The sequence below is a fragment of the Humulus lupulus genome, chromosome X (assembly GCF_963169125.1).
Source record: "Humulus lupulus chromosome X, drHumLupu1.1, whole genome shotgun sequence".
Taxonomy (NCBI): Eukaryota; Viridiplantae; Streptophyta; class Magnoliopsida; order Rosales; family Cannabaceae; genus Humulus; species Humulus lupulus.
This window is the reverse complement of record NC_084802.1, coordinates 180,344,512-180,355,579: the sequence shown is the minus strand read 5'-3', so window position 1 is coordinate 180,355,579 and position 11,068 is coordinate 180,344,512. Positions and strand designations below refer to the sequence as shown.

Genomic DNA, 11,068 nt, shown 5'->3' with positions numbered 1-11,068 from the left:
CCTATAAAAGTGGATAAAATTGTGAGGGATGATAAGTTGAATGTGGACATATATGTCATGATAGATGTCATCACAACAAATCTGACCCCCTCCTTCGTAAGTAACACCTCCATTTAAAAAGATAATGAAAATAACTCAAAGAAGTAATACAAAGATAGGACAGTGGTGATGAATGAGAGAGAAAGTACGAGTGTTGGGGCATTGTAACTAACTAATGGGGAAGTTTTGGTTTTATTTTGAAGCGGTGGATTACCAATCACTGCTCTAAATCCCCTCTATTATGAGAATAACGTATGGGGAAGGAGAATAAAAACTACTGCTCAAACGAAAAGTTTCCACATATTGCAGTAAAAAGAATCATCTAGTTGTTTTTTATGCCCTGTTTTCTTAATTTGTTTTCTATTTCTATTGTTGCTCTTTGCAACTACTTAGAAAATAATTCCCTTATATTGCTCTCTAAACAACTTCAGAATAAAGGAAAAGCTAGAAGGAATCAAATAACTCAAGAAAATAAAAGGTCAAACAAGAAACTAGAATACACTGAAGCCATATATTATAACAACTCAATGACTAAGAAACAAAATAAAATAACTCAAAAAATATACCAATTCAGAGAAATAAACAAGAGATAACCACTATAAATTCCAGCTACCTGAGTTAGCAAATAGACATATATACACATTCATCAAATTAAACAACAACAATCATAAAAAGCACAACCTTTTATTTTCTCTCTTGCTAACTAAACTATGAAAAAGAAACAACAAGGTTTGTACATGAAACAAAAAAAGTTCAAAGAAAAGTCCAGAAAAAAGAGTTACATAATTCTCTTCCAATTCTATACGAGTGAATTGTAATCCAAACTCAAAGATATCACTTTCCTTTTGCTAGTGAACATAAAAAATATATATAGAGAGAGCATTGGAAGAGAATATCAAGGCCATGACTCATGTGAGATTTCAAGCTACAAAGCTCAGCTTGGGTGAAAAAAAATACAGAGATAGATACATATATTAGCAATATGACATCACCAAATTAAACAACAACAATATTAAAGCACTATTAATAATAAAGGACATAAATATTATATTCGTGCATGGTTTATACTACTATAGCAAGCCAACGAGTACCAAATTGCATTATTCTTTTGTACCAAATTGCATCTGACAACTTAACAGACACAATGCCAATCAATATTAGTATGAATGCTAATCAAATTTTATCATGAAGTTTAAACAGCATGAAAATTGCCCAAAATAGCACAATAACATGTCCCAATGCTAGCTACTAAGACCATGTTCTTAAGAAAACATAAGTGATTTGCAAGTAAAAGATAATAAACAATATAATCAGAGATAATTAGCTAGATACCAAAATGCATGAAGCCCTTACCTTCAGAAGTTTTGATGATGAGTCACCAGAATCCTCAGCTGGTTTCGAGTTTACTACCAAATTTAGCAATGAAATTAAGGGTTTAAGTTATTTCTCATACTAGTTCATCTTTAGGGTACTAGTAGTGTCATATATATACTTATATATATTATATATACAGAGAGAAAGAGAGAGATTTACTTACATTGGGAAAGGGAGGGTTTTGAGAGGCGTTGTGGGATAGCTGTGAGGTGAGAAGGAGAAGGAGAAGCCATGGTCTCTTTCTGCCTTTCTGCTTTAATGATTTACAACACATCAGAGAAGAAAAATAAAAAACAACACCCACGAATGGCAGCAGCTTGGACAATGGATGGCAGTTCACCAATAACACCAATCCCCCTACAATTAGAAAATGACAACAATTCAAAGGGTGTAGAGAATTTGATTAACTTGGAAATAGAAGCTGAAAAATGCACATTAATAACAGATGGCATCGAAAGGTAGAAATAACTGACCAGACATTCTCAGTTTTTCCATGGGCATCGGTTATAATCCAATGTCTTCTAAGAAGTTGGATAGGCGTTCTGAGTTATTGGTAATTCGTATTCTGTATGCAAAGAAATAGCGACCCTTTGAAGGCTGACTCCAGCCCTCAATATACACACACCTCACTTGAACCCTGATTCCCTGAAAAATCATAGGTTTCAAATTTAATATTTAACATTGATGAAATAATCTGATCACTTATGTTAGAAGCTTATCAAGTCTGTCTAATTATAGGAGTTTCATTAGAAAACAATCAAACATCGCTTTAACTTGCTCCAACATCCAACATACAAAATCATAAATATACTTATTATTAAAAATCCTCCCCAGACTAAGGATAATTGAAATGGATAATCTTGAAGATAAAATAGGAGTTAGAAGCTAGATAAACCAAATATAAGCAGCAACGTTAATATTATATTAAAAAATGATTGAAATACTAATAAAAATCTAATGATTTGATGAAGCATAAGTTTACAACAGTACCAAGGTTGTTGCATCACTTGAGCATTTCAAAAGAGAGTGGGGCGCAATTTCTCTCAGCTCATTGCGATAGTTAGCTGCATCCTGAGAATAAGTTTGAAATGTCAGAATCTGCTATATAGTTAACTGATTTCTGAACTCAATAAAGCAACATACCAAAAATAATAAGACTAAAGAAGGAATGAATAGTGGAGCGCCGTCAACAGTCAAGAGAGGAAAACAAAATAATTAAGAAGAGAAACCAAAAAAACAATAAAGAGGAAATTAACTTCAGCATCATCTCACAACTGTTTTGAATCCTCACCAACAGCAAAACAACTTAACAACAATCTCTATCCTTCTAATTCTCCTCACGCCTCTCCAAAAATTTACTTCAACACTGCATAGATCAAAAAACAAAAGCAGCAAAGCCTGCTTTACTAGCAGGGAAAACACTGTCTTTAATGTAAAACCAATAGTACCAACTATTGGTTTAGTAGTATCAGTGCACACAGAAACATAAAATACCAGGTCCAAGCCTTTCATATGGGCATAAATGAAAGTTACAATGCATCCTAGCTTTTCCCATTTCACTTTAAAATTTTCATCTTTTCTCAACTTCTGAACCAAAAGCACATGTACTACAAACAAAAAAGTTATTTTAGCGAAAAAAGCTTAAGTTTGTACATCTTTTAAACTTCTTGATTCCCCCTAATCCCAGAATTGGTTTTAAACGTTTAGATGTCGCTATTAGCTCAAAATCTCCATTCTTAAGGAAAAAGGGAAAAGATACCGACACAACCAACAATAACAAAAACATAAATTACATTAAGAAATACAATAGCTCTGTATAAAACTACTAACTTGGATCGAAAAACTACTATTCTATTTCAAACCCAACGAAATAATTAAGTAGAAACTAATAATTTGAATCCTAAAAGAATAAGCTTTTTCGAAGGGAGCAGGTGATTTACCTTGAACCTTTCATCTGCAACTGCCTCCTTAATCAACCTTCTTAGTCACAAAATCGGCTCCTCTTCTTCGAATAACTTCAACAAGTCGCGAATCCTCCCAGCCTCTTCATAGTCCTATAACTTCCAAAACATATAAATACATAACTCTCTGATTGGCATCCGATAAAATCCTAATAGAAAGAGTGGAGAATACCCCGAACCCTGACCTCAGATTTTGCTGCCACTTCCATTTGGTGCTTCAACAGAGCATAAGTTTGGCTCTGAGAAAGAAACGAGCTAGACTCGGTACTGGAACTCGAGCTCGAGCTCGAACTCCGACTTCTTCCTTCGCCATTGGCATCCCTATACGAAGAACTCACCGTAATCCTACAACCCCTCCAATTCAAATCTCTGCCTCCATAAACAAACCTTCTTGTCCCGAAATCCAATTCTGAGACGCCATATCTACCTCGACCCGACGGCATACACCTTGTCGCTGTCACCTTACCGTTAAAATCAGCGATGAATGACGTTTGGGCTCAACTATTCGGACAGAACAAGATGAAGGGGAATGGGTTGGAAGCTCAAAGATGAAGGGTCTTAGCATAAGGGAGAGAGGGAGGAGATTGAGAGAGATTAGGGATTCAGACCGAGAGAACGAGAGAAACGAGAGAATAGAGAAAAACCTTCTTCATTTTTTATTTTGCTTTTTTATTTGTGAAGTAAAATTTCATTTGGCGCCTATTACTTTTCATTTGGCGCCGATACTGTGTCCGTGTATTTTTTTTGGCATGTATTAATAGCACTTCTAAAGTTATGTAAGATTTTGTTGTAAGATTTGGTCAAAAATGTTGTAGTGATTTATATTGATCGAGGAGCAGTTACCAAGGTAATCATAAGGGGTAACTTTCCAAGGCATGGGTAAGTGTAATAGCCGTCAGACCCCTTTTGGGAAATCACACAGATATGATTGGTTGCCTTTTTCGAGAAGGCATGGGCAGCTCTGACAGATTTGATAGGGCATACGAAAGGATGATCACCTAAGTTTACTTTATGCTGGTAGCAGTAAAATAAACTTGGGGGGCAAATGTTTACCCAAAAAATTGCTCCTGATGATGTGGCAGGATTGACTTACACATGGCTAGCACGTGGTGGTTTCAAGTGAATGAGTCCTGTTCAACCATCGATCAAAGAGTTATTGATTTATCAAGCCTCATGCTTAGGTGCAATCAGTCTGGTTGCATACTTTCATTTACTTTCTTTTAATTTCTTTTTGATACGCAATCTTGTAATCTTCGCATTAATTGTATTTTACTTTATTACCTTGATACGCAAGTCTTAATTGTAATTAAGGCCCATGAGCCCATGTAACCTTCTGGAGCCTATAAATAAGAATCAAAGGGCTCAAGCAATGGACTTTTTGATTTTATAACTTTGAATTTTTTACTAAAAGAGAAGAATATAGTGTGATTATTCGCCGAAGTTGTAATCTTCCCAAGGCTTGTGAAACTCATGAACCCTAGTTCATTGATCACAGTGTTGGGATTCAATATCAATAAGAACACTAAGTGGACATAAGTCATTACCATCTAATTGGGGCCGAACCACTATAAATCGTTTGTGTTTTTTCCTTTCCATTTGATTTTTCTTCTTGTTTTCATCTCATTTCTTATCGTCTATCCGACTCCATGTCGTTGATCAACTTGAGGGTCAACAAAGGCTATGGGCATGCAGTTGATATTCAGTACATTGTATCATCCTCAGACAAAGGGACAGTTTGAGAGGACAATTCAAATACTAGAGGATATGATGCGGGCCTGTGTTCTAGATTTTGGGGGATCTTGGAGTAAGTATCTCCATTGGATTGAGTTTTCTTATAATAATAGTTATTAGGAGACTATTGGAGTGGTTCCGTATGAAATTTTGTATGGGAGGAAGTACAGATAGACCATTCATTGGGATGAGATGGGTGAGAGGAAGTACTTAGGCCCTGAGGTCATTCAAAGGACGAACGAGGCAATTGAGAAGATTAGAGCTCGAATGCTCGCCTCGTTGAGTAGAGAGAAGAGTTACTTAGCCTTGAAACGTAGAAGTGTAGAGTTTCAAGTCGGTGATCATTTGTTTCTCAGAGTTTCTCCTTTGACAGGGGTGAAACGATTTAGAGTGAACGGCAAGTTAAGTCCTAGATTTGTTGTCCCCTTTCAGGTTCTGGAACTAGTTGGAGAGGTGGCATACAGGTTAGCTATGCCTCCAGCTTTATTGGGGGTTCACATCGTGTTTCATGTGTCTATGCTCTGGAAGTACGTATCAAATCCTACACATGTGTTGAGTTATGAGAACCTGGAATTGGACCAAGATTTGTCTTATGAGGACAAACTGGTTCAGATCCTAGACAGAAGGGACAAAGTCTTACGGACAAAGTCTTACTAAACAGAAAGGAAGTTGTTACACCCAAATTTCAAAATCTACATAAATGAGTCTCGAAATGTAGGCTCGTAAAGTGTAAGCTCGAAAATGTTAAGTAAGGGCTCAACAATTATATAAGTTAACATGTTTTCTGATTTGTTCTTATTGGCCACCAAGCACCAGCTAAGATGGATCTTCGTCAAAGTATATGAGAGCGATTTGAGCCTTCATTGCAAGCTTGAAAAGGTCGATCTCCGAGGGTTAAGCTCGATGAAATTGCTAGCTATGGATGAGGCTAACCAGGATGACAAACTCGTGATATAGGATGATCTCGAAAGTATGTTTGAAGTCGATAGTCCAGTTTGAATGTGATTGTTGTTACGAAATCCCTATTTCTTTGGGATTTTTTGTAATCTGATATTAAATTCCAATTATCTTAAGAAATTATGTAATTAATGCATTTATTTGTATTATTTCAAATTTGAATTGTAACTTCTCGAAATAAAAGGGAAGATATTTTGTTAACCAGTCTATAAATAGACTAGAGAATTTATTTGTGGGGATAAGCACAATTGGGATTTGAGAACACTCTGCCAAATTTCTTTGCAAAAGCTATAAGAGAAGATCACCAGCCAATAATACTCACTCGTGGACTAGGTAGATTTTAACTGCTGAACCACGTAAAATTTTGATTGTTCTTATTTATTTTCTTAATTCTGTGTTTAGTGCTCTTCATATTCAAGTTGACGAAAAACGACATCAACAGTTTGGTGCTTTCATTGAGAGCATTAAGCAAGTCATTAGATTGTTTAATTAGAAACCTACTGAATTACCAATGGCTGCCACGAACAACCCCAGTACTAGTGGGCGACCGTTGCCCTAAATACTGGAGGAATAAATTCCTCACACTGAAAATGACCCACGTCGACCTGGGAAGTAGCCTTTGGCTGACTAGGGCCCAGAGGAAGGGAGTGCTTCCTCTAATTCCCAAGGACCGGCTGCTCCCAGCCCGACGAAGATCTCTACTATAATCCAGATACATACATTCCTATTGTTGCACTGGACAATCGCTAACTGCGCTAACAATTGATGGAAGCTACAAGGCGCAACGAAGAGTTGGCCAGACAGGCTGCTGAGGTCCAGGCACCACCCCGGAGGCCAAGAGGACGTCTCAAAGGGAGAACGGCCACCAGGAGAACTAAGCAAGGGGTCCAACAGGCTCAGCCGAGGACCAGAACAAATCCTGGTGATGAAAGCCCTAGGAGAAATACTCGAGCTGAGGCTATTGACAATCCAGCTGCGGAGGTGCCTATAGGAACGAGGAATAACCAAGCTCCTTAAGCATCTCGAAACCCTAACCCTAAAGCAGGCAGGAACAACCCAGAACTTGTCTGGGCCAATTCTGGAAATCTAGACCCAATAATGGGAACCCACCACCATCACCTACAAGACATCCACCCTCTCCAATAAGACATCCCTCACCTGTCCGAGAGGCTGCACCACAGAGGCCCTCTCGTAGTGGCAGTCGAGATGGGAACCGTCTGGCCAGAATCGGACATAGGAGCGAAAAGGAGGCTACTCGAGAAAATAGGGCTCCCCAATCATCGGGAAGCTATGTGTTGAGGTCACCAACGTTTGGGGTGAGGAGGCCAGTGGATGATCCACCTCGTAATCACCGAGCCCCTCAGCTAGAGAGAAATGTTAGCTTTGTAAGTGGGAGCTCAAACTATACTCGATTTGTAAGTAAATATAATATCGAGCCAAGGAATACTAGAAATAAGAGCTATCATCCTGACCTTCGGGATCACCTGAACCATAACCGGGGGCAGGCCAATCCCACAAACCCTGATTTGCGCGACCATTTGAACAGTCGAAAGCAGCCAGCATATGGAAACCAAGATAATCCTATACTGGAACAAGGGGCTGAAGTTTTTATAAACAATAACCAGCTCCCCCAATGTGACGACCCAAAATTACTAATAAGGCTTAAGAGCCTTGATTAGTGTGCCACAAGGGCATAACAAGATTATGTGTGATTTAAATGATTAAATGCATGATTATGTGATAAGCATGATTATGTGATAAGCATGCTTATATGATTATTTGGATATATGAGATGCATGATTATGAGTATTTGTATGCATGTAGGCCCTGATTAGGTTATAAAGGGTATATTCGTACTTTTGGCTTGTTGAGGGCATAAATGTATTTATTTGTGATAAATTGTTGAGACCACATTATTATGTGGATATATTTGCAACCTGTGACTCGAGGCGATCCTAGTGAGCGGTTTAGTGGAAAAATCACAGCGGGGATTTATATCCGGCTCGAGGGAGCACGGGGGTATTTTTGGAAATCTGGGAGATATATTGGAGACTATTTTACATTGAGGAAAATAATTGATGATTAGTTAGGTGTTGGGATGCAGCGGTAATTATTAGGGACACTTGAGGAATTAGCGGGAATTGGGAGCAATGACCAAAGGAAAGAATGAAGAAAAAACATAATTGTAACAACCTACTTCCTTAGAGCTATTACTAAATCAGTTTAAAACGTGCATTTAACTCGCTAATCGAGGTTTTAAGACAAACGTGTAATTAAACCATAAACCTTGTCATAAACTTTGAAAATAATGAAATTAATTCTATTTGCTGAAAATCATAAAGCGTTTAACATTTGGGATCCCAAAATACTGTTTAGAAATATTTACAACTAAAAAAAAATATAATCAGAGCTGGCTAAATGATAAAATTCATGTTTAGTACAATCATCTTTGAAAAATACCCTTGGCCGTGGCAGCAAGGTAGGCCAAACATGTACGCGTCACCTCATGCTCTCCGTACTCATGGTTGGTCGACTTACCTGCACCATAGAGCACCCGTGAGCCGAAGCCCACCAAGAAAACCCTCACAAGCAGATAACATATGCATGTCAAACACTTAACATATAAACAAACCATCTTTAGGCTATACACGTACGGCCATGCCGTCCCAGGCCCTTCACCAGGCCCTGGGTTCGTGGTCCACACCGTGAGGATATGCCAGGTATCCTTTAGGGTCTCGCCCTGGCAACTCGGACTCCGCGTGCTAAACGCTGCTCCTGTCCCCTTGCCGTTCTCGGCCTTCGCTGTTCCTGGCCCTCACTGTTCATTCATTTATATGTACACATAGTATAATTAAGCATAAACTTAAACACGTATAAACTTAATCATAGGGCTACGCTTTGCAACATAGGCATATAGGGTCGAGCCCTGCAACACAAGCATATAGGGTCGTGCCCTGCAACACAAGCTCTACAGGAACAGTAGTCTTCTAACCTGTGTCTCGAGCTTTCCAGGCACCGATGTCCCGAGCACAGCCCCCTAGTCTAAGCCTTGCAGAAACCTTAGTATCAAGGCACCAACAATATCCATCCATCAAATTCTAATCCATTAAATAACTTTGGGTCATAATTCTAGTCTCCGGGACATTGAATTCTACCAATCCGGGTGATAAAATCCATCCCGAGCCTTAACTATTGAATTCTCGTGCCTAAAACCTTTTTAAAGCCCAAAAATGCACTAAGCACCGTGGCCCTAAGAACTCATGTCGCGGCCCCCAGCTCAACCCGAGGCTCTGCCTCATTTCAGCCTACACGCGCCGCGACCCTTCCTGAAGGGCGTCGCAGTGCGCCTCCATTTCCAGATGCCCCAATGTTCTAAGGGACCGCGACTCAGCAAGAACAGTGTCGCACCCCGACCCCTCGATCCCAAAAAAACTCGCCATTTTTACCACGAAAACCAATCCAATTAACCCCAAAATCAACCCAACAAATCAAGCTAATCATCACATAAGTTATACTATGGATTCAGCAACAAAACCCAACAAGAATTCAAGCTCAAAACCTCATCAAACTCAAAGTCAATTCTTCACTCAACACACATGCAATACCCTAGAATTTCAGCTTAAAACTAGTATAATTCACTAAGATTAAAGCTTACCTTAAGCTGAGTTGAGTCTATGAACTAGGTCCTTAAACTTCAAGCTTCTAGCTCCCAAGATTCCCAGCCCAATTCCTTAGTTTTGATTAGTTTCCACCAAATTTTCCCCAAGCTTCCAAAGGAAGAGACTCCAAGAGAGAGAGAAGGAAAGAGTCGGTTTTCCTTGGCTTCTGAACACTTCTCCAATTTTTTTTATTTAACTTAAGTTTCTAAGGTTACCTCAAGGCTAGGGGTGCCAAAAACATCCCCGAGGGAAAAATGGTAAATTTCCCCAATATTCCCTCCCAAACATTCTATCTTCAAATATATCTCCAAATATTTATTTCCATAACCTGATAACCCCATAAAACGTCTAATACCCGAAATACCCCTCGACTCACCCTGAGTCAAGTTTTCGACCCCATTGTGACTTTCTAGCTAACCGCACCCTAGGACTGTCTTGGATCGTGCAACACAGATATATCACAAGTATATTACAATTATCACATTTACGCCCTCAACATGCTAAAATTACAAACATGCCTCTAATAACCATACAGTTCCCACATGCATATTTAATCCACCTAAACATGCATCACTAACCACATATTCACACAAATTCACATATTATAACAATAAATCACTTATTTCCCTCCAGGCATGCTAATCAAGGCCCTAAGCCTTATTAGCAAATTTGGGTCATTACAATAACACATAAGCTAACCCCTTTCTCTCCCACTGGGTTCCTTCTCCTTGCACCATTTCTTGAGGGCTTTTGGAGTTGTGGTTCAGAAGAGGATTAGGCTAAAGCCTAGCACTTCGGTCCGTTGTAAAGCTAGGAGGTTCTACTACAATTATGCTTAATTAGTTAAGGGACTTAAGTTTTGGGAATTTAGGAGTTAAAGGATGGAGAGGCTTGGAAGATAACCCAGGGTTGAATTCCTCCATTAAAGGTGTACGCTACGGCACAGACGGGATCGTGCTTGCAGGTCAATTTCACTAATCGGGCTATCAGAATCTATAGGTAATTAACTGCACCCAGTTATGTGTTAATGTTGGGACTAAGAGCTCCCTATAATTATATGTGATGTCATGAGATGGTTTTATGCCATGGGACATGTGATAAACGACCTAAGAGTGTCGGAATCAATAATTGCGCACAGGGCGCGGCTCGGCCACTGGTAGCTGAGGACAGCTTAATATTCACTGAGCTCGGTTTATGTGGGCCGGAGTCAGTGGGATAAATAGGGGATGCGACCTAGGGGCGTTGACCCTGGTTAATATATGAATTGATTATTAATGTTAATTTGATGAACTTGGTATGTTGAATGCCTGATTATGTGAATGTTATGGATTGCTGAATATATGATTA

At 39.0% G+C, this 11,068-nt stretch overlaps 1 pseudogene; it reads right to left on the bottom strand.

The window, feature by feature from the left end:
• Nucleotides 1-1,139: 1,139 nt before the first annotated feature.
• On the bottom strand, nucleotides 1,140-3,817 carry LOC133806488 (uncharacterized; annotated as a pseudogene).
• Nucleotides 3,818-11,068: the final 7,251 nt, after the last annotated feature.